The sequence below is a fragment of the Brienomyrus brachyistius genome, chromosome 18 (genome assembly GCF_023856365.1).
Source record: "Brienomyrus brachyistius isolate T26 chromosome 18, BBRACH_0.4, whole genome shotgun sequence".
Classification (NCBI taxonomy): domain Eukaryota; kingdom Metazoa; phylum Chordata; class Actinopteri; order Osteoglossiformes; family Mormyridae; genus Brienomyrus; species Brienomyrus brachyistius.
Genome location: NC_064550.1, coordinates 6,435,315 through 6,453,408, shown reverse-complemented (window position 1 = coordinate 6,453,408; position 18,094 = coordinate 6,435,315). Strand labels below are relative to the sequence as shown.

At 51.8% G+C, this 18,094-nt stretch overlaps 40 non-coding genes across 40 annotated transcripts; 22 read left to right on the top strand and 18 right to left on the bottom strand.

Annotated features, from left to right (window-relative positions):
- Positions 1–109: 109 nt before the first annotated feature.
- On the bottom strand, positions 110–183 carry trnan-guu (transfer RNA asparagine (anticodon GUU)). Its single transcript has one exon. It is a non-coding gene; the product is annotated as a tRNA-Asn (tRNA).
- A 113-nt stretch (positions 184–296) lies between these two features.
- Positions 297–369, top strand: trnak-cuu (transfer RNA lysine (anticodon CUU)). Its single transcript has one exon. It is a non-coding gene; the product is annotated as a tRNA-Lys (tRNA).
- Positions 370–767: 398 nt separating this feature from the next.
- trnae-cuc (transfer RNA glutamic acid (anticodon CUC)) lies at positions 768–839 on the bottom strand. The gene has a single exon. It is a non-coding gene; the product is annotated as a tRNA-Glu (tRNA).
- A 250-nt stretch (positions 840–1,089) lies between these two features.
- On the top strand, positions 1,090–1,161 carry trnac-gca (transfer RNA cysteine (anticodon GCA)). Its single transcript has one exon. It is a non-coding gene; the product is annotated as a tRNA-Cys (tRNA).
- A 559-nt stretch (positions 1,162–1,720) lies between these two features.
- On the bottom strand, positions 1,721–1,794 carry trnan-guu (transfer RNA asparagine (anticodon GUU)). Its single transcript has one exon. It is a non-coding gene; the product is annotated as a tRNA-Asn (tRNA).
- A 113-nt stretch (positions 1,795–1,907) lies between these two features.
- Positions 1,908–1,980, top strand: trnak-cuu (transfer RNA lysine (anticodon CUU)). The gene has a single exon. It is a non-coding gene; the product is annotated as a tRNA-Lys (tRNA).
- A 399-nt stretch (positions 1,981–2,379) lies between these two features.
- trnae-cuc (transfer RNA glutamic acid (anticodon CUC)) lies at positions 2,380–2,451 on the bottom strand. Its single transcript has one exon. It is a non-coding gene; the product is annotated as a tRNA-Glu (tRNA).
- A 250-nt stretch (positions 2,452–2,701) lies between these two features.
- Positions 2,702–2,773, top strand: trnac-gca (transfer RNA cysteine (anticodon GCA)). The gene has a single exon. It is a non-coding gene; the product is annotated as a tRNA-Cys (tRNA).
- Positions 2,774–3,332: 559 nt separating this feature from the next.
- Positions 3,333–3,406, bottom strand: trnan-guu (transfer RNA asparagine (anticodon GUU)). The gene has a single exon. It is a non-coding gene; the product is annotated as a tRNA-Asn (tRNA).
- A 113-nt stretch (positions 3,407–3,519) lies between these two features.
- On the top strand, positions 3,520–3,592 carry trnak-cuu (transfer RNA lysine (anticodon CUU)). The gene has a single exon. It is a non-coding gene; the product is annotated as a tRNA-Lys (tRNA).
- A 391-nt stretch (positions 3,593–3,983) lies between these two features.
- On the bottom strand, positions 3,984–4,055 carry trnae-cuc (transfer RNA glutamic acid (anticodon CUC)). Its single transcript has one exon. It is a non-coding gene; the product is annotated as a tRNA-Glu (tRNA).
- Positions 4,056–4,305: 250 nt separating this feature from the next.
- trnac-gca (transfer RNA cysteine (anticodon GCA)) lies at positions 4,306–4,377 on the top strand. Its single transcript has one exon. It is a non-coding gene; the product is annotated as a tRNA-Cys (tRNA).
- A 559-nt stretch (positions 4,378–4,936) lies between these two features.
- Positions 4,937–5,010, bottom strand: trnan-guu (transfer RNA asparagine (anticodon GUU)). Its single transcript has one exon. It is a non-coding gene; the product is annotated as a tRNA-Asn (tRNA).
- Positions 5,011–5,123: 113 nt separating this feature from the next.
- Positions 5,124–5,196, top strand: trnak-cuu (transfer RNA lysine (anticodon CUU)). Its single transcript has one exon. It is a non-coding gene; the product is annotated as a tRNA-Lys (tRNA).
- A 399-nt stretch (positions 5,197–5,595) lies between these two features.
- trnae-cuc (transfer RNA glutamic acid (anticodon CUC)) lies at positions 5,596–5,667 on the bottom strand. Its single transcript has one exon. It is a non-coding gene; the product is annotated as a tRNA-Glu (tRNA).
- Positions 5,668–5,917: 250 nt separating this feature from the next.
- On the top strand, positions 5,918–5,989 carry trnac-gca (transfer RNA cysteine (anticodon GCA)). The gene has a single exon. It is a non-coding gene; the product is annotated as a tRNA-Cys (tRNA).
- A 559-nt stretch (positions 5,990–6,548) lies between these two features.
- On the bottom strand, positions 6,549–6,622 carry trnan-guu (transfer RNA asparagine (anticodon GUU)). Its single transcript has one exon. It is a non-coding gene; the product is annotated as a tRNA-Asn (tRNA).
- A 113-nt stretch (positions 6,623–6,735) lies between these two features.
- On the top strand, positions 6,736–6,808 carry trnak-cuu (transfer RNA lysine (anticodon CUU)). The gene has a single exon. It is a non-coding gene; the product is annotated as a tRNA-Lys (tRNA).
- A 395-nt stretch (positions 6,809–7,203) lies between these two features.
- Positions 7,204–7,275, bottom strand: trnae-cuc (transfer RNA glutamic acid (anticodon CUC)). Its single transcript has one exon. It is a non-coding gene; the product is annotated as a tRNA-Glu (tRNA).
- A 250-nt stretch (positions 7,276–7,525) lies between these two features.
- On the top strand, positions 7,526–7,597 carry trnac-gca (transfer RNA cysteine (anticodon GCA)). Its single transcript has one exon. It is a non-coding gene; the product is annotated as a tRNA-Cys (tRNA).
- A 559-nt stretch (positions 7,598–8,156) lies between these two features.
- On the bottom strand, positions 8,157–8,230 carry trnan-guu (transfer RNA asparagine (anticodon GUU)). Its single transcript has one exon. It is a non-coding gene; the product is annotated as a tRNA-Asn (tRNA).
- Positions 8,231–8,343: 113 nt separating this feature from the next.
- trnak-cuu (transfer RNA lysine (anticodon CUU)) lies at positions 8,344–8,416 on the top strand. The gene has a single exon. It is a non-coding gene; the product is annotated as a tRNA-Lys (tRNA).
- Positions 8,417–9,131: 715 nt separating this feature from the next.
- On the top strand, positions 9,132–9,203 carry trnac-gca (transfer RNA cysteine (anticodon GCA)). Its single transcript has one exon. It is a non-coding gene; the product is annotated as a tRNA-Cys (tRNA).
- Positions 9,204–9,762: 559 nt separating this feature from the next.
- Positions 9,763–9,836, bottom strand: trnan-guu (transfer RNA asparagine (anticodon GUU)). The gene has a single exon. It is a non-coding gene; the product is annotated as a tRNA-Asn (tRNA).
- A 113-nt stretch (positions 9,837–9,949) lies between these two features.
- trnak-cuu (transfer RNA lysine (anticodon CUU)) lies at positions 9,950–10,022 on the top strand. Its single transcript has one exon. It is a non-coding gene; the product is annotated as a tRNA-Lys (tRNA).
- Positions 10,023–10,415: 393 nt separating this feature from the next.
- On the bottom strand, positions 10,416–10,487 carry trnae-cuc (transfer RNA glutamic acid (anticodon CUC)). Its single transcript has one exon. It is a non-coding gene; the product is annotated as a tRNA-Glu (tRNA).
- Positions 10,488–10,737: 250 nt separating this feature from the next.
- Positions 10,738–10,809, top strand: trnac-gca (transfer RNA cysteine (anticodon GCA)). The gene has a single exon. It is a non-coding gene; the product is annotated as a tRNA-Cys (tRNA).
- Positions 10,810–11,368: 559 nt separating this feature from the next.
- trnan-guu (transfer RNA asparagine (anticodon GUU)) lies at positions 11,369–11,442 on the bottom strand. Its single transcript has one exon. It is a non-coding gene; the product is annotated as a tRNA-Asn (tRNA).
- A 113-nt stretch (positions 11,443–11,555) lies between these two features.
- trnak-cuu (transfer RNA lysine (anticodon CUU)) lies at positions 11,556–11,628 on the top strand. Its single transcript has one exon. It is a non-coding gene; the product is annotated as a tRNA-Lys (tRNA).
- A 715-nt stretch (positions 11,629–12,343) lies between these two features.
- trnac-gca (transfer RNA cysteine (anticodon GCA)) lies at positions 12,344–12,415 on the top strand. Its single transcript has one exon. It is a non-coding gene; the product is annotated as a tRNA-Cys (tRNA).
- Positions 12,416–12,974: 559 nt separating this feature from the next.
- On the bottom strand, positions 12,975–13,048 carry trnan-guu (transfer RNA asparagine (anticodon GUU)). Its single transcript has one exon. It is a non-coding gene; the product is annotated as a tRNA-Asn (tRNA).
- Positions 13,049–13,161: 113 nt separating this feature from the next.
- On the top strand, positions 13,162–13,234 carry trnak-cuu (transfer RNA lysine (anticodon CUU)). Its single transcript has one exon. It is a non-coding gene; the product is annotated as a tRNA-Lys (tRNA).
- A 962-nt stretch (positions 13,235–14,196) lies between these two features.
- trnan-guu (transfer RNA asparagine (anticodon GUU)) lies at positions 14,197–14,270 on the bottom strand. The gene has a single exon. It is a non-coding gene; the product is annotated as a tRNA-Asn (tRNA).
- Positions 14,271–14,383: 113 nt separating this feature from the next.
- trnak-cuu (transfer RNA lysine (anticodon CUU)) lies at positions 14,384–14,456 on the top strand. The gene has a single exon. It is a non-coding gene; the product is annotated as a tRNA-Lys (tRNA).
- A 717-nt stretch (positions 14,457–15,173) lies between these two features.
- Positions 15,174–15,245, top strand: trnac-gca (transfer RNA cysteine (anticodon GCA)). The gene has a single exon. It is a non-coding gene; the product is annotated as a tRNA-Cys (tRNA).
- Positions 15,246–15,804: 559 nt separating this feature from the next.
- trnan-guu (transfer RNA asparagine (anticodon GUU)) lies at positions 15,805–15,878 on the bottom strand. The gene has a single exon. It is a non-coding gene; the product is annotated as a tRNA-Asn (tRNA).
- Positions 15,879–15,991: 113 nt separating this feature from the next.
- On the top strand, positions 15,992–16,064 carry trnak-cuu (transfer RNA lysine (anticodon CUU)). Its single transcript has one exon. It is a non-coding gene; the product is annotated as a tRNA-Lys (tRNA).
- Positions 16,065–16,779: 715 nt separating this feature from the next.
- On the top strand, positions 16,780–16,851 carry trnac-gca (transfer RNA cysteine (anticodon GCA)). The gene has a single exon. It is a non-coding gene; the product is annotated as a tRNA-Cys (tRNA).
- Positions 16,852–17,410: 559 nt separating this feature from the next.
- trnan-guu (transfer RNA asparagine (anticodon GUU)) lies at positions 17,411–17,484 on the bottom strand. The gene has a single exon. It is a non-coding gene; the product is annotated as a tRNA-Asn (tRNA).
- A 113-nt stretch (positions 17,485–17,597) lies between these two features.
- On the top strand, positions 17,598–17,670 carry trnak-cuu (transfer RNA lysine (anticodon CUU)). The gene has a single exon. It is a non-coding gene; the product is annotated as a tRNA-Lys (tRNA).
- Positions 17,671–18,094: the final 424 nt, after the last annotated feature.

The window sequence follows — 18,094 nt, the reverse complement described above, 5'->3', positions numbered from 1 at the left end:
TAAAACTCTGATATTGCATGCTAGGATAATAGAGAAATAATGCAACGCACCATAAAGGGAGACTGATGGAGAGATCATCCGCTTCAAGTCAGAGAGGAAAAAGAGAGCACGCCCCCGGGTGGGTTTGAACCACCAACCTCTCGGTTAACAGCCGAGCGCGCTAACCGATCGCGCCACGGAGACAGCGAGTACATGAGCACAGCTGTGCTTTATGGGGTTCGGAGTCAGAAGGCACTTCGCAGAGAAGAACCGGTTCAGAAAGTTGCCGGTCCAGAAGCCCTGACATCTGTGTGTTGGCCCAGCTAGCTCAGTCGGTAGAGCATGAGACTCTTAATCTCAGGGTCGTGGGTTCGAGCCCCACGCTGGGCGCTGTCTTCTTGGCGCTTAGAAGCCCATCACCCTCCGAGACGTGAACATGAAGAGTCACGCCGTCAATAAAACTTGATCGTGACTCACTCTGCCTTCTTGTGAGAGGCCAGATAGGACCCGTGGCCTGCGTGGTGAATGCGCTGTGTTCTCCCATGCAAGTGGATGTCCGTGCTGTCGTGCAGCTCACTTGAAAATGCCCTGCTGCTCATTATATTGGCCAGGAGTGAAAAACAGAAGGGTGAGAAGGTAGCTGAGGGCGCGACTGCACTGGGAATGCTGTGAGGGCCTCGTTCAGGTCCCGGAAGTCAGAAGCTGGCCGTAAGGGTCACAATGGGAAGTGCAGGGAGAGACAAAAAAAAAAAAAAAAAAAAACAAGAAGCCCAGAAAGACCCCCGGACTTCCCTGACCGGGAATCGAACCCGGGCCGTGGCGGTGAGAGCGCCAAATCCTGACCACTAGACCACCAGGGATCCCCCATGACACTGCTTTGCGCCCTGTCATACAGAAATACTCACAGGTGCCCCTTCAGGTCAGACCTGGCAAAGCCTTCCGTCTTCAGGGCACATTTCGCCTATGTGCCGTACAGCACTGCCCTGTGTCTTAAAGGAGAAGTCGCTTTTTTTTTCATGACTGGGTTACAGCTTAATGCTGCATAAAGAGTAGCCACAGAGTGTGTCAAAGTGGCTTGTGTTTCCACCTCATCTCCTTTGCTCTGCCTGCGGGGGTATAGCTCAGTGGTAGAGCATTTGACTGCAGATCAAGAGGTCCTAGGTTCAAATCCTGGTGCCCCCTGCGCTGGTTCTCCTGAGTGCCGTTCAGGCTGTCCTTCTTGCTGCCAGTATGGCGTTCCTTGCTGGTCCCCTTTGCTTGATGTGAGTGCTGGCAACGTGAAAGAGTGCCAGAGTCTTCCCCCCCAGCACGGTGCACCAAAAGGTGCTACTGGGGACCCATCCGGCGCTATGAAATCTCCCCTCGACGTGCTACACCCCAGCTACGACACGCCCGGAAAGCATTCCGTCTGCGATGCTGTAGAAGTGCATGGCGCTGCGTTTTTTGTGCCATGTATACCACACGCAAATTTGTTGTTGTTTTAGCAGTTTTGGCGCAAGAGTGTTTTTTCCCAGAGACAAAGAAAGAAGAAAGACAAAGTATTTTAGTGCAAAATTGTTTTAGTTGATTCACAGCGATATTCTTTTTTTGAGAGGCAAACTATAAAGAAAGCAAAGAGACTAACAAGTCTGGTAAAACTCTGATATTGCATGCTAGGATAATAGAGAAATAATGCAACGCACCATAAAGGGAGACTGATGGAGAGATCATCCGCTTCAAGTCAGAGAGGAAAAAGAGAGCACGTCCTCGGGTGGGTTTGAACCACCAACCTCTCGGTTAACAGCCGAGCGCGCTAACCGATCGCGCCACGGAGACAGCGAGTACATGAGCACAGCTGTGCTTTATGGGGTTCGGAGTCAGAAGGCACTTCGCAGAGAAGAACCGGTTCAGAAAGTTGCCGGTCCAGAAGCCCCGACATCTGTGTGTTGGCCCGGCTAGCTCAGTCGGTAGAGCATGAGACTCTTAATCTCAGGGTCGTGGGTTCGAGCCCCACGCTGGGTGCTGTCTTCTTGGCGCTTAGAAGCCCATCACCCTCCGAGACGTGAACATGAAGAGTCACGCCGTCAATAAAACTTGATCATGACTCACTCTGCCTTCTTGTGAGAGGCCAGATAGGACCCGTGGCCTGCGTGGTGAATGCGCTGTGTTCTCCCATGCAAGTGGATGTCCGTGCTGTCGTGCAGCTCACTTGAAAATGCCCTGCTGCTCATTATATTGGCCAGGAGTGAAAAACAGAAGGGTGAGAAGGTAGCTGAGGGCGCGACTGCACTGGGAATGCTGTGAGGGCCTCGTTCAGGTCCCGGAAGTCAGAAGCTGGCCGTAAGGGTCACAATGGGAAGTGCAGGGAGAGACAAAAAAAAAAAAAAAAAAAAAAAAAGAAGCCCAGAAAGACCCCCGGACTTCCCTGACCGGGAATCGAACCCGGGCCGTGGCGGTGAGAGCGCCAAATCCTGACCACTAGACCACCAGGGATCCCCCATGATACTGCTTTGCGCCCTGTCATACAGAAATACTCACAGGTGCCCCTTCAGGTCAGACCTGGCAAAGCCTTCCGTCTTCAGGGCACATTTCGCCTATGTGCCGTACAGCACTGCCCTGTGTCTTAAAGGAGAAGTCGCTTTTTTTTTCATGACTGGGTTACAGCTTAATGCTGCATAAAGAGTAGCCACAGAGTGTGTCAAAGTGGCTTGTGTTTCCACCTCATCTCCTTTGCTCTGCCTGCGGGGGTATAGCTCAGTGGTAGAGCATTTGACTGCAGATCAAGAGGTCCTAGGTTCAAATCCTGGTGCCCCCTGCGCTGGTTCTCCTGAGTGCCATTCAGGCTGTGCTTCTTGCTGCCAGTATGGCGTTCCTTGCTGGTCCCCTTTGCTTGATGTGAGTGCTGGCAACGTGAAAGAGTGCCAGAGTCTTCCCCCCCAGCACGGTGCACCAAAAGGTGCTACTGGGGACCCATCCGGCGCTATGAAATCTCCCCTCGACGTGCTACACCCCAGCTACGACACGCCCGGAAAGCATTCCGTCTGCGATGCTGTAGAAGTGCATGGCGCTGCGTTTTTTGTGCCATGTATACCACACGCAAATTTGTTGTTGTTTTAGCAGTTTTGGCGCAAGAGTGTTTTTTCCCAGAGACAAAGAAAGAAGAAAGACAAAGTATTTTAGTGCAAAATTGTTTTAGTTGATTCACAGCGATATTCTTTTTTTGAGAGGCAAACTATAAAGAAAGCAAAGAGACTAACAAGTCTGGTAAAACTCTGATATTGCATGCTAGGATAATAGAGAAATAATGCAACGCACCATAAAGGGAGACTGATGGAGAGATCATCCGCTTCAAGTCAGAGAGGAAAAAGAGAGCACGTCCTCGGGTGGGTTTGAACCACCAACCTCTCGGTTAACAGCCGAGAGCGCTAACCGATCGCGCCACGGAGACAGCGAGTACATGAGCACAGCTGTGCTTTATGGGGTTCGGAGTCAGAAGGCACTTCGCAGAGAAGAACCGGTTCAGAAAGTTGCCGGTCCAGAAGCCCCGACATCTGTGTGTTGGCCCGGCTAGCTCAGTCGGTAGAGCATGAGACTCTTAATCTCAGGGTCGTGGGTTCGAGCCCCACGCTGGGTGCTGTCTTCTTGGCGCTTAGAAGCCCATCACCCTCCGAGACGTGAACATGAAGAGTCACGCCGTCAATAAAACTTGATCGTGACTCACTCTGCCTTCTTGTGAGAGGCCAGATAGGACCCGTGGCCTGCGTGGTGAATGCGCTGTGTTCTCCCATGCAAGTGCATGTCCGTGCTGTCGTGCAGCTCACTTGAAAATGCCCTGCTGCTCATTATATTGGCCAGGAGTGAAAAACAGAAGGGTGAGAAGGTAGCTGAGGGCGCGACTGCACTGGGAATGCTGTGAGGGCCTCGTTCAGGTCCCGGAAGTCAGAAGCTGGCCGTAAGGGTCACAATGGGAAGTGCAGGGAGAGACAAAAAAAAAAAAAAAAAGAAGCCCAGAAAGACCCCCGGACTTCCCTGACCGGGAATCGAACCCGGGCCGTGGCGGTGAGAGCGCCAAATCCTGACCACTAGACCACCAGGGATCCCCCATGACAGTGCTTTGCGCCCTGTCTTACAGAAATACTCACAGGTGCCCCTTCAGGTCAGACCTGGCAAAGCCTTCCGTCTTCAGGGCACATTTCGCCTATGTGCCGTACAGCACTGCCCTGTGTCTTAAAGGAGAAGTCGCTTTTTTTTTCATGACTGGGTTACAGCTTAATGCTGCATAAAGAGTAGCCACAGAGTGTGTCAAAGTGGCTTGTGTTTCCACCTCATCTCCTTTGCTCTGCCTGCGGGGGTATAGCTCAGTGGTAGAGCGTTTGACTGCAGATCAAGAGGTCCTAGGTTCAAATCCTGGTGCCCCCTGCGCTGGTTCTCCTGAGTGCCGTTCAGGCTGTGCTTCTTGCTGCCAGTATGGCGTTCCTTGCTGGTCCCCTTTGCTTGATGTGAGTGCTGGCAACGTGAAAGAGTGCCAGAGTCTTCCCCCCCAGCACGGTGCACCAAAAGGTGCTACTGGGGACCCATCCGGCGCTATGAAATCTCCCCTCGACGTGCTACACCCCAGCTACGACACGCCCGGAAAGCATTCCGTCTGCGATGCTGTAGAAGTGCATGGCGCTGCGTTTTTTGTGCCATGTATACCACACGCAAATTTGTTGTTGTTTTAGCAGTTTTGGCGCAAGAGTGTTTTTTCCCAGAGACAAAGAAAGAAGAAAGACAAAGTATTTTAGTGCAAAATTGTTTTAGTTGATTCACAGCGATATTCTTTTTTTGAGAGGCAAACTATAAAGAAAGCAAAGAGACTAACAAGTCTGGTAAAACTCTGATATTGCATGCTAGGATAATAGAGAAATAATGCAACGCACCATAAAGGGAGACTGATGGAGAGATCATCCGCTTCAAGTCAGAGAGGAAAAAGAGAGCACGCCCCCGGGTGGGTTTGAACCACCAACCTCTCGGTTAACAGCCGAGCGCGCTAACCGATCGCGCCACGGAGACAGCGAGTACATGAGCACAGCTGTGCTTTATGGGGTTCGGAGTCAGAAGGCACTTCGCAGAGAAGAACCGGTTCAGAAAGTTGCCGGTCCAGAAGCCCTGACATCTGTGTGTTGGCCCAGCTAGCTCAGTCGGTAGAGCATGAGACTCTTAATCTCAGGGTCGTGGGTTCGAGCCCCACGCTGGGCGCTGTCTTCTTGGCGCTTAGAAGCCCATCACCCTCCGAGACGTGAACATGAAGAGTCACGCCGTCAATAAAACTTGATCGTGACTCACTCTGCCTTCTTGTGAGAGGCCAGATAGGACCCGTGGCCTGCGTGGTGAATGCGCTGTGTTCTCCCATGCAAGTGGATGTCCGTGCTGTCGTGCAGCTCACTTGAAAATGCCCTGCTGCTCATTATATTGGCCAGGAGTGAAAAACAGAAGGGTGAGAAGGTAGCTGAGGGCGCGACTGCACTGGGAATGCTGTGAGGGCCTCGTTCAGGTCCCGGAAGTCAGAAGCTGGCCGTAAGGGTCACAATGGGAAGTGCAGGGAGAGACAAAAAAAAAAAAAAAAAAAAAACAAGAAGCCCAGAAAGACCCCCGGACTTCCCTGACCGGGAATCGAACCCGGGCCGTGGCGGTGAGAGCGCCAAATCCTGACCACTAGACCACCAGGGATCCCCCATGACAGTGCTTTGCGCCCTGTCATACAGAAATACTCACAGGTGCCCCTTCAGGTCAGACCTGGCAAAGCCTTCCGTCTTCAGGGCACATTTCGCCTATGTGCCGTACAGCACTGCCCTGTGTCTTAAAGGAGAAGTCGCTTTTTTTTTCATGACTGGGTTACAGCTTAATGCTGCATAAAGAGTAGCCACAGAGTGTGTCAAAGTGGCTTGTGTTTCCACCTCATCTCCTTTGCTCTGCCTGCGGGGGTATAGCTCAGTGGTAGAGCATTTGACTGCAGATCAAGAGGTCCTAGGTTCAAATCCTGGTGCCCCCTGCGCTGGTTCTCCTGAGTGCCGTTCAGGCTGTCCTTCTTGCTGCCAGTATGGCGTTCCTTGCTGGTCCCCTTTGCTTGATGTGAGTGCTGGCAACGTGAAAGAGTGCCAGAGTCTTCCCCCCCAGCACGGTGCACCAAAAGGTGCTACTGGGGACCCATCCGGCGCTATGAAATCTCCCCTCGACGTGCTACACCCCAGCTACGACACGCCCGGAAAGCATTCCGTCTGCGATGCTGTAGAAGTGCATGGCGCTGCGTTTTTTGTGCCATGTATACCACACGCAAATTTGTTGTTGTTTTAGCAGTTTTGGCGCAAGAGTGTTTTTTCCCAGAGACAAAGAAAGAAGAAAGACAAAGTATTTTAGTGCAAAATTGTTTTAGTTGATTCACAGCGATATTCTTTTTTTGAGAGGCAAACTATAAAGAAAGCAAAGAGACTAACAAGTCTGGTAAAACTCTGATATTGCATGCTAGGATAATAGAGAAATAATGCAACGCACCATAAAGGGAGACTGATGGAGAGATCATCCGCTTCAAGTCAGAGAGGAAAAAGAGAGCACGTCCTCGGGTGGGTTTGAACCACCAACCTCTCGGTTAACAGCCGAGCGCGCTAACCGATCGCGCCACGGAGACAGCGAGTACATGAGCACAGCTGTGCTTTATGGGGTTCGGAGTCAGAAGGCACTTCGCAGAGAAGAACCGGTTCAGAAAGTTGCCGGTCCAGAAGCCCCGACATCTGTGTGTTGGCCCGGCTAGCTCAATTGGTAGAGCATGAGACTCTTAATCTCAGGGTCGTGGGTTCGAGCCCCACGCTGGGCGCTGTCTTCTTGGCGCTTAGAAGCCCATCACCCTCCGAGACTTGAACATGAAGAGTCACGCCGTCAATAAAACTTGATCGTGACTCACTCTGCCTTCTTGTGAGAGGCCAGATAGGACCCGTGGCCTGCGTGGTGAATGCGCTGTGTTCTCCCATGCAAGTGGATGTCCGTGCTGTCGTGCAGCTCACTTGAAAATGCCCTGCTGCTCATTATATTGGCCAGGAGTGAGAAACAGAAGGGTGAGAAGGTAGCTGAGGGCTCGACTGCACTGGGAATGCTGTGAGGGCCTCGTTCAGGTCCCGGAAGTCAGAAGCTGGCCGTAAGGGTCACAATGGGAAGTGCAGGGAGAGACAAAAAAAAAAAAAAAAAAAAAGAAGCCCAGAAAGACCCCCGGACTTCCCTGACCGGGAATCGAACCCGGGCCGTGGCGGTGAGAGCGCCAAATCCTGACCACTAGACCACCAGGGATCCCCCATGACAGTGCTTTGCGCCCTGTCATACAGAAATACTCACAGGTGCCCCTTCAGGTCAGACCTGGCAAAGCCTTCCGTCTTCAGGGCACATTTCGCCTATGTGCCGTACAGCACTGCCCTGTGTCTTAAAGGAGAAGTCGCTTTTTTTTTCATGACTGGGTTTCAGCTTAATGCTGCATAAAGAGTAGCCACAGAGTGTGTCAAAGTGGCTTGTGTTTCCACCTCATCTCCTTTGCTCTGCCTGCGGGGGTATAGCTCAGTGGTAGAGCATTTGACTGCAGATCAAGAGGTCCTAGGTTCAAATCCTGGTGCCCCCTGCGCTGGTTCTCCTGAGTGCCGTTCAGGCTGTCCTTCTTGCTGCCAGTATGGCGTTCCTTGCTGGTCCCCTTTGCTTGATGTGAGTGCTGGCAACGTGAAAGAGTGCCAGAGTCTTCCCCCCCAGCACGGTGCACCAAAAGGTGCTACTGGGGACCCATCCGGCGCTATGAAATCTCCCCTCGACGTGCTACACCCCAGCTACGACACGCCCGGAAAGCATTCCGTCTGCGATGCTGTAGAAGTGCATGGCGCTGCGTTTTTTGTGCCATGTATACCACACGCAAATTTGTTGTTGTTTTAGCAGTTTTGGCGCAAGAGTGTTTTTTCCCAGAGACAAAGAAAGAAGAAAGACAAAGTATTTTAGTGCAAAATTGTTTTAGTTGATTCACAGCGATATTCTTTTTTCGAGAGGCAAACTATAAAGAAAGCAAAGAGACTAACAAGTCTGGTAAAACTCTGATATTGCATGCTAGGATAATAGAGAAATAATGCAACGCACCATAAAGGGAGACTGATGGAGAGATCATCCGCTTCAAGTCAGAGAGGAAAAAGAGAGCACGTCCTCGGGTGGGTTTGAACCACCAACCTCTCGGTTAACAGCCGAGCGCGCTAACCGATCGCGCCACGGAGACAGCGAGTACATGAGCACAGCTGTGCTTTATGGGGTTCGGAGTCAGAAGGCACTTCGCAGAGAAGAACCGGTTCAGAAAGTTGCCGGTCCAGAAGCCCCAACATTTGTGTGTTGGCCCGGCTAGCTCAGTCGGTAGAGCATGAGACTCTTAATCTCAGGGTCGTGGGTTCGAGCCCCACGCTGGGCGCTGTCTTCTTGGCGCTTAGAAGCCCATCACCCTCCGAGACGTGAACATGAAGAGTCACGCCGTCAATAAAACTTGATCGTGACTCACTCTGCCTTCTTGTGAGAGGCCAGATAGGACCCGTGGCCTGCGTGGTGAATGCGCTGTGTTCTCCCATGCAAGTGGATGTCCGTGCTGTCGTGCAGCTCACTTGAAAATGCCCTGCTGCTCATTATATTGGCCAGGAGTGAAAAACAGAAGGGTGAGAAGGTAGCTGAGGGCGCGACTGCACTGGGAATGCTGTGAGGGCCTCGTTCAGGTCCCGGAAGTCAGAAGCTGGCCGTAAGGGTCACAATGGGAAGTGCAGGGAGAGACAAAAAAAAAAAAAAAAAAAGAAGCCCAGAAAGACCCCCGGACTTCCCTGACCGGGAATCGAACCTGGGCCGTGGCGGTGAGAGCGCCAAATCCTGACCACTAGACCACCAGGGATCCCCCATGACAGTGCTTTGCGCCCTGTCATACAGAAATACTCACAGGTGCCCCTTCAGGTCAGACCTGGCAAAGCCTTCCGTCTTCAGGGCACATTTCGCCTATGTGCCGTACAGCACTGCCCTGTGTCTTAAAGGAGAAGTCGCTTTTTTTTTCATGACTGGGTTACAGCTTAATGCTGCATAAAGAGTAGCCACAGAGTGTGTCAAAGTGGCTTGTGTTTCCACCTCATCTCCTTTGCTCTGCCTGCGGGGGTATAGCTCAGTGGTAGAGCATTTGACTGCAGATCAAGAGGTCCTAGGTTCAAATCCTGGTGCCCCCTGCGCTGGTTCTCCTGAGTGCCATTCAGGCTGTGCTTCTTGCTGCCAGTATGGCGTTCCTTGCTGGTCCCCTTTGCTTGATGTGAGTGCTGGCAACGTGAAAGAGTGCCAGAGTCTTCCCCCCCAGCACGGTGCACCAAAAGGTGCTACTGGGGACCCATCCGGCGCTATGAAATCTCCCCTCGACGTGCTACACCCCAGCTACGACACGCCCGGAAAGCATTCCGTCTGCGATGCTGTAGAAGTGCATGGCGCTGCGTTTTTTGTGCCATGTATACCACACGCAAATTTGTTGTTGTTTTAGCAGTTTTGGCGCAAGAGTGTTTTTTCCCAGAGACAAAGAAAGAAGAAAGACAAAGTATTTTAGTGCAAAATTGTTTTAGTTGATTCACAGCGATATTCTTTTTTTGAGAGGCAAACTATAAAGAAAGCAAAGAGACTAACAAGTCTGGTAAAACTCTGATATTGCATGCTAGGATAATAGAGAAATAATGCAACGCACCATAAAGGGAGACTGATGGAGAGATCATCCGCTTCAAGTCAGAGAGGAAAAAGAGAGCACGCCCCCGGGTGGGTTTGAACCACCAACCTCTCGGTTAACAGCCGAGCGCGCTAACCGATCGCGCCACGGAGACAGCGAGTACATGAGCACAGCTGTGCTTTATGGGGTTCGGAGTCAGAAGGCACTTCGCAGAGAAGAACCGGTTCAGAAAGTTGCCGGTCCAGAAGCCCCGACATCTGTGTGTTGGCCCGGCTAGCTCAGTCGGTAGAGCATGAGACTCTTAATCTCAGGGTCGTGGGTTCGAGCCCCACGCTGGGTGCTGTCTTCTTGGCGCTTAGAAGCCCATCACCCTCCGAGACGTGAACATGAAGAGTCACGCCGTCAATAAAACTTGATCGTGACTCACTCTGCCTTCTTGTGAGAGGCCAGATAGGACCCGTGGCCTGCGTGGTGAATGCGCTGTGTTCTCCCATGCAGGTGGATGTCCGTGCTGTCGTGCAGCTCACTTGAAAAAGCCCTGCTGCTCATTATATTGGCCAGGAGTGAAAAACAGAAGGGTGAGAAGGTAGCTGAGGGCGCGACTGCACTGGGAATGCTGTGAGGGCCTCGTTCAGGTCCCGGAAGTCAGAAGCTGGCCGTAAGGGTCACAATGGGAAGTGCAGGGAGAGACAAAAAAAAAAAAAAAAAAAGAAGCCCAGAAAGACCCCCGGACTTCCCTGACCGGGAATCGAACCCGGGCCGTGGCGGTGAGAGCGCCAAATCCTGACCACTAGACCACCAGGGATCCCCCATGACAGTGCTTTGCGCCCTGTCATACAGAAATACTCACAGGTGCCCCTTCAGGTCAGACCTGGCAAAGCCTTCCGTCTTCAGGGCACATTTCGCCTATGTGCCGTACAGCACTGCCCTGTGTCTTAAAGGAGAAGTCGCTTTTTTTTTCATGACTGGGTTACAGCTTAATGCTGCATAAAGAGTAGCCACAGAGTGTGTCAAAGTGGCTTGTGTTTCCACCTCATCTCCTTTGCTCTGCCTGCGGGGGTATAGCTCAGTGGTAGAGCATTTGACTGCAGATCAAGAGGTCCTAGGTTCAAATCCTGGTGCCCCCTGCGCTGGTTCTCCTGAGTGCCGTTCAGGCTGTCCTTCTTGCTGCCAGTATGGCGTTCCTTGCTGGTCCCCTTTGCTTGATGTGAGTGCTGGCAACGTGAAAGAGTGCCAGAGTCTTCCCCCCCAGCACGGTGCACCAAAAGGTGCTACTGGGGACCCATCCGGCGCTATGAAATCTCCCCTCGACGTGCTACACCCCAGCTACGACACGCCCGGAAAGCATTCCGTCTGCGATGCTGTAGAAGTGCATGGCGCTGCGTTTTTTGTGCCATGTATACCACACGCAAATTTGTTGTTGTTTTAGCAGTTTTGGCGCAAGAGTGTTTTTTCCCAGAGACAAAGAAAGAAGAAAGACAAAGTATTTTAGTGCAAAATTGTTTTAGTTGATTCACAGCGATATTCTTTTTTTGAGAGGCAAACTATAAAGAAAGCAAAGAGACTAACAAGTCTGGTAAAACTCTGATATTGCATGCTAGGATAATAGAGAAATAATGCAACGCACCATAAAGGGAGACTGATGGAGAGATCATCCGCTTCAAGTCAGAGAGGAAAAAGAGAGCACGTCCTCGGGTGGGTTTGAACCACCAACCTCTCGGTTAACAGCCGAGCGCGCTAACCGATCGCGCCACGGAGACAGCGAGTACATGAGCACAGCTGTGCTTTATGGGGTTCGGAGTCAGAAGGCACTTCGCAGAGAATAACCGGTTCAGAAAGTTGCCGGTCCAGAAGCCCCGACATCTGTGTGTTGGCCCGGCTAGCTCAGTCGGTAGAGCATGAGACTCTTAATCTCAGGGTCGTGGGTTCGAGCCCCACGCTGGGCGCTGTCTTCTTGGCGCTTAGAAGCCCATCACCCTCCGAGACGTGAACATGAAGAGTCACGCCGTCAATAAAACTTGATCGTGACTCACTCTGCCTTCTTGTGAGAGGCCAGATAGGACCCGTGGCCTGCGTGGTGAATGCGCTGTGTTCTCCCATGCAAGTGGATGTCCGTGCTGTCGTGCAGCTCACTTGAAAATGCCCTGCTGCTCATTATATTGGCCAGGAGTGAAAAACAGAAGGGTGAGAAGGTAGCTGAGGGCGCGACTGCACTGGGAATGCTGTGAGGGCCTCGTTCAGGTCCCGGAAGTCAGAAGCTGGCCGTAAGGGTCACAATGGGAAGTGCAGGGAGAGACAAAAAAAAAAAAAAAAAAAGAAGCCCAGAAAGACCCCCGGACTTCCCTGACCGGGAATCGAACCCGGGCCGTGGCGGTGAGAGCGCCAAATCCTGAACACTAGACCACCAGGGATCCCCCATGACAGTGCTTTGCGCCCTGTCATACAGAAATACTCACAGGTGCCCCTTCAGGTCAGACCTGGCAAAGCCTTCCGTCTTCAGGGCACATTTCGCCTATGTGCCGTACAGCACTGCCCTGTGTCTTAAAGGAGAAGTCGCTTTTTTTTTCATGACTGGGTTACAGCTTAATGCTGCATAAAGAGTAGCCACAGAGTGTGTCAAAGTGGCTTGTGTTTCCACCTCATCTCCTTTGCTCTGCCTGCGGGGGTATAGCTCAGTGGTAGAGCATTTGACTGCAGATCAAGAGGTCCTAGGTTCAAATCCTGGTGCCCCCTGCGCTGGTTCTCCTGAGTGCCGTTCAGGCTGTGCTTCTTGCTGCCAGTATGGCGTTCCTTGCTGGTCCCCTTTGCTTGATGTGAGTGCTGGCAACGTGAAAGAGTGCCAGAGTCTTCCCCCCCAGCACGGTGCACCAAAAGGTGCTACTGGGGACCCATCCGGCGCTATGAAATCTCCCCTCGACGTGCTACACCCCAGCTACGACACGCCCGGAAAGCATTCCGTCTGCGATGCTGTAGAAGTGCATGGCGCTGCGTTTTTTGTGCCATGTATACCACACGCAAATTTGTTGTTGTTTTAGCAGTTTTGGCGCAAGAGTGTTTTTTCCCAGAGACAAAGAAAGAAGAAAGACAAAGTATTTTAGTGCAAAATTGTTTTAGTTGATTCACAGCGATATTCTTTTTTTGAGAGGCAAACTATAAAGAAAGCAAAGAGACTAACAAGTCTGGTAAAACTCTGATATTGCATGCTAGGATAATAGAGAAATAATGCAACGCACCATAAAGGGAGACTGATGGAGAGATCATCCGCTTCAAGTCAGAGAGGAAAAAGAGAGCACGTCCTCGGGTGGGTTTGAACCACCAACCTCTCGGTTAACAGCCGAGCGCGCTAACCGATCGCGCCACGGAGACAGCGAGTACATGAGCACAGCTGTGCTTTATGGGGTTCGGAGTCAGAAGGCACTTCGCAGAGAAGAACCGGTTCAGAAAGTTGCCGGTCCAGAAGCCCCGACATCTGTGTGTTGGCCCGGCTAGCTCAGTCGGTAGAGCATGAGACTCTTAATCTCAGGGTCGTGGGTTCGAGCCCCACGCTGGGCGCTGTCTTCTTGGCGCTTAGAAGCCCATCACCCTCCGAGACGTGAACATGAAGAGTCACGCCGTCAATAAAACTTGATCGTGACTCACTCTGCCTTCTTGTGAGAGGCCAGATAGGACCCGTGGCCTGCGTGGTGAATGCGCTGTTTTCTCCCATGCAAGTGGATGTCCGTGCTGTCGTGCAGCTCACTTGAAAATGCCCTGCTGCTCATTATATTGGCCAGGAGTGAAAAACAGAAGGGTGAGAAGGTAGCTGAGGGCGCGACTGCACTGGGAATGCTGTGAGGGCCTCGTTCAGGTCCCGGAAGTCAGAAGCTGGCCGTAAGGGTCACAATGGGAAGTGCAGGGAGAGACAAAAAAAAAAAAAAACATCAAGAGGTCCTAGGTTCAAATCCTGGTGCCCCCTGCGCTGGTTCTCCTGAGTGCCGTTCAGGCTGTGCTTCTTGCTGCCAGTATGGCGTTCCTTGCTGGTCCCCTTTGCTTGATGTGAGTGCTGGCAACGTGAAAGAGTGCCAGAGTCTTCCCCCCCAGCACGGTGCACCAAAAGGTGCTACTGGGGACCCATCCGGCGCTATGAAATCTCCCCTCGACGTGCTACACCCCAGCTACGACACGCCCGGAAAGCATTTTGTCTGCGATGCTGTAGAAGTGCATGGCGCTGCATTTTTTGTGCCATGTATACCACACGCAAATTTGTTGTTGTTTTAGCAGTTTTGGCGCAAGAGTGTTTTTTCCCAGAGACAAAGAAAGAAGAAAGACAAAGTATTTTAGTGCAAAATTGTTTTAGTTGATTCACAGCGATATTCTTTTTTTGAGAGGCAAACTATAAAGAAAGCAAAGAGACTAACAAGTCTGGTAAAACTCTGATATTGCATGCTAGGATAATAGAGAAATAATGCAACGCACCATAAAGGGAGACTGATGGAGAGATCATCCGCTTCAAGTCAGAGAGGAAAAAGAGAGCACGTCCCCGGGTGGGTTTGAACCACCAACCTCTCGGTTAACAGCCGAGCGCGCTAACCGATTGCGCCACGGAGACAGCGAGTACATGAGCACAGCTGTGCTTTATGGGGTTCGGAGTCAGAAGGCACTTCGCAGAGAAGAACCGGTTCAGAAAGTTGCCGGTCCAGAAGCCCTGACATCTGTGTGTTGGCCCGGCTAGCTCAGTCGGTAGAGCATGAGACTCTTAATCTCAGGGTTGTGGGTTCGAGCCCCACGCTGGGCGCTGTCTTCTTGGCGCATAGAAGCCCATCACCCTCCGAGACGTGAACATGAAGAGTCACGCCGTCAATAAAACTTGATCGTGACTCACTCTGCCTTCTTGTGAGAGGCCAGATAGGACCCGTGGCCTGCGTGGTGAATGCGCTGTGTTCTCCCATGCAAGTGGATGTCCGTGCTGTCGTGCAGCTCACTTGAAAATGCCCTGCTGCTCATTATATTGGCCAGGAGTGAAAAACAGAAGGGTGAGAAGGTAGCTGAGGGCGCGACTGCACTGGGAATGCTGTGAGGGCCTCGTTCAGGTCCCGGAAGTCAGAAGCTGGCCGTAAGGGTCACAATGGGAAGTGCAGGGAGAGACAAAAAAAAAAAAAAAAAAAAAGAAGCCAAGAAAGACCACCGGACTTCCCTGACTGGGAATCGAACCCGGGCCGTGGCGGTGAGAGTGCCAAATCCTGACCACTAGACCACCAGGGATCCCCCATGACAGTGCTTTGCGCCCTGTCATACAGAAATACTCACAGGTGCCCCTTCAGGTCAGACCTGGCAAAGCCTTCCGTCTTCAGGGCACATTTCGCCTATGTGCCGTACAGCACTGCCCTGTGTCTTAAAGGAGAAGTCGCTTTTTTTTTCATGACTGGGTTACAGCTTAATGCTGCATAAAGAGTAGCCACAGAGTGTGTCAAAATGGCTTGTGTTTCCACCTCATCTCCTTTGCTCTGCCTGCGGGGGTATAGCTCAGTGGTAGAGCATTTGACTGCAGATCAAGAGGTCCTAGGTTCAAATCCTGGTGCCCCCTGCGCTGGTCCTCCTGAGTGCCATTCAGGCTGTGCTTCTTGCTGCCAGTATGGCGTTCCTTGCTGGTCCCCTTTGCTTGATGTGAGTGCTGGCAACGTGAAAGAGTGCCAGAGTCTTCCCTCCCAGCACGGTGCACCAAAAGGTGCTACTGGGGACCCATCCGGCACTATGAAATCTCCCCTCGACGTGATACACCCCAGCTACAACACGCCCGGAAAGCATTTTGTCTGCGATGCTGTAGAAGTGCATGGCGCTGCGTTTTTTGTGCCATGTATACCACACGCAAATTTGTTGTTGTTTTAGCAGTTTTGGCGCAAGAGTGTTTTTTCCCAGAGACAAAGAAAGAAGAAAGACAAAGTATTTTAGTGCAAAATTGTTTTAGTTGATTCACAGCGATATTCTTTTTTTGAGAGGCAAACTATAAAGAAAGCAAAGAGACTAACAAGTCTGGTAAAACTCTGATATTGCATGCTAGGATAATAGAGAAATAATGCAACGCACCATAAAGGGAGACTGATGGAGAGATCATCCGCTTCAAGTCAGAGAGGAAAAAGAGAGCACGTCCCCGGGTGGGTTTGAACCACCAACCTCTCGGTTAACAGCCGAGCGCGCTAACCGATTGCGCCACGGAGACAGCGAGTACATGAGCACAGCTGTGCTTTATGGGGTTCGGAGTCAGAAGGCACTTCGCAGAGAAGAACCGGTTCAGAAAGTTGCCGGTCCAGAAGCCCTGACATCTGTGTGTTGGCCCGGCTAGCTCAGTCGGTAGAGCATGAGACTCTTAATCTCAGGGTTGTGGGTTCGAGCCCCACGCTGGGCGCTGTCTTCTTGGCGCATAGAAGCCCATCACCCTCCGAGACGTGAACATGAAGAGTCACGCCGTCAATAAAACTTGATCGTGACTCACTCTGCCTTCTTGTGAGAGGCCAGATAGGACCCGTGGCCTGCGTGGTGAATGCGCTGTGTTCTCCCATGCAAGTGCATGTCCGTGCTGTCGTGCAGCTCACTTGAAAATGCCCTGCTGCTCATTATATTGGCCAGGAGTGAAAAACAGAAGGGTGAGAAGGTAGCTGAGGGCGCGACTGCACTGGGAATGCTGTGAGGGCCTCGTTCAGGTCCCGGAAGTCAGAAGCTGGCCGTAAGGGTCACAATGGGAAGTGCAGGGAGAGACAAAAAAAAAAAAAAAAAAAGAAGCCAAGAAAGACCACCGGACTTCCCTGACTGGGAATCGAACCCGGGCCGTGGCGGTGAGAGTGCCAAATCCTGACCACTAGACCACCAGGGATCCCCCATGACAGTGCTTTGCGCCCTGTCATACAGAAATACTCACAGGTGCCCCTTCAGGTCAGACCTGGCAAAGCCTTCCGTCTTCAGGGCACATTTCGCCTATGTGCCGTACAGCACTGCCCTGTGTCTTAAAGGAGAAGTCGCTTTTTTTTTCATGACTGGGTTACAGCTTAATGCTGCATAAAGAGTAGCCACAGAGTGTGTCAAAATGGCTTGTGTTTCCACCTCATCTCCTTTGCTCTGCCTGCGGGGGTATAGCTCAGTGGTAGAGCATTTGACTGCAGATCAAGAGGTCCTAGGTTCAAATCCTGGTGCCCCCTGCGCTGGTCCTCCTGAGTGCCATTCAGGCTGTGCTTCTTGCTGCCAGTATGGCGTTCCTTGCTGGTCCCCTTTGCTTGATGTGAGTGCTGGCAACGTGAAAGAGTGCCAGAGTCTTCCCTCCCAGCACGGTGCACCAAAAGGTGCTACTGGGGACCCATCCGGCACTATGAAATCTCCCCTCGACGTGATACACCCCAGCTACAACACGCCCGGAAAGCATTTTGTCTGCGATGCTGTAGAAGTGCATGGCGCTGCGTTTTTTGTGCCATGTATACCACACGCAAATTTGTTGTTGTTTTAGCAGTTTTGGCGCAAGAGTGTTTTTTCCCAGAGACAAAGAAAGAAGAAAGACAAAGTATTTTAGTGCAAAATTGTTTTAGTTGATTCACAGCGATATTCTTTTTTTGAGAGGCAAACTATAAAGAAAGCAAAGAGACTAACAAGTCTGGTAAAACTCTGATATTGCATGCTAGGATAATAGAGAAATAATGCAACGCACCATAAAGGGAGACTGATGGAGAGATCATCCGCTTCAAGTCAGAGAGGAAAAAGAGAGCACGTCCCCGGGTGGGTTTGAACCACCAACCTCTCGGTTAACAGCCGAGCGCGCTAACCGATTGCGCCACGGAGACAGCGAGTACATGAGCACAGCTGTGCTTTATGGGGTTCGGAGTCAGAAGGCACTTCGCAGAGAAGAACCGGTTCAGAAAGTTGCCGGTCCAGAAGCCCTGACATCTGTGTGTTGGCCCGGCTAGCTCAGTCGGTAGAGCATGAGACTCTTAATCTCAGGGTCGTGGGTTCGAGCCCCACGCTGGGCGCTGTCTTCTTGGCGCATAGAAGCCCATCACCCTCCGAGACGTGAACATGAAGAGTCACGCCGTCAATAAAACTTGATCGTGACTCACTCTGCCTTCTTGTGAGAGGCCAGATAGGACCCGTGGCCTGCGTGGTGAATGCGCTGTGTTCTCCCATGCAAGTGGATGTCCGTGCTGTCGTGCAGCTCACTTGAAAATGCCCTGCTGCTCATTATATAGGCCAGGAGTGAAAAACAGAAGGGTGAGAAGGTAGCTGAGGGCGCGACTGCACTGGGAATGCTGTGAGGGCCTCGTTCAGGTCCCGGAAGTCAGAAGCTGGCCGTAAGGGTCACAATGGGAAGTGCAGGGAGAGACAAAAAAAAAAAAAAAAAAAGAAGCCAAGAAAGACCACCGGACTTCCCTGACTGGGAATCGAACCCGGGCCGTG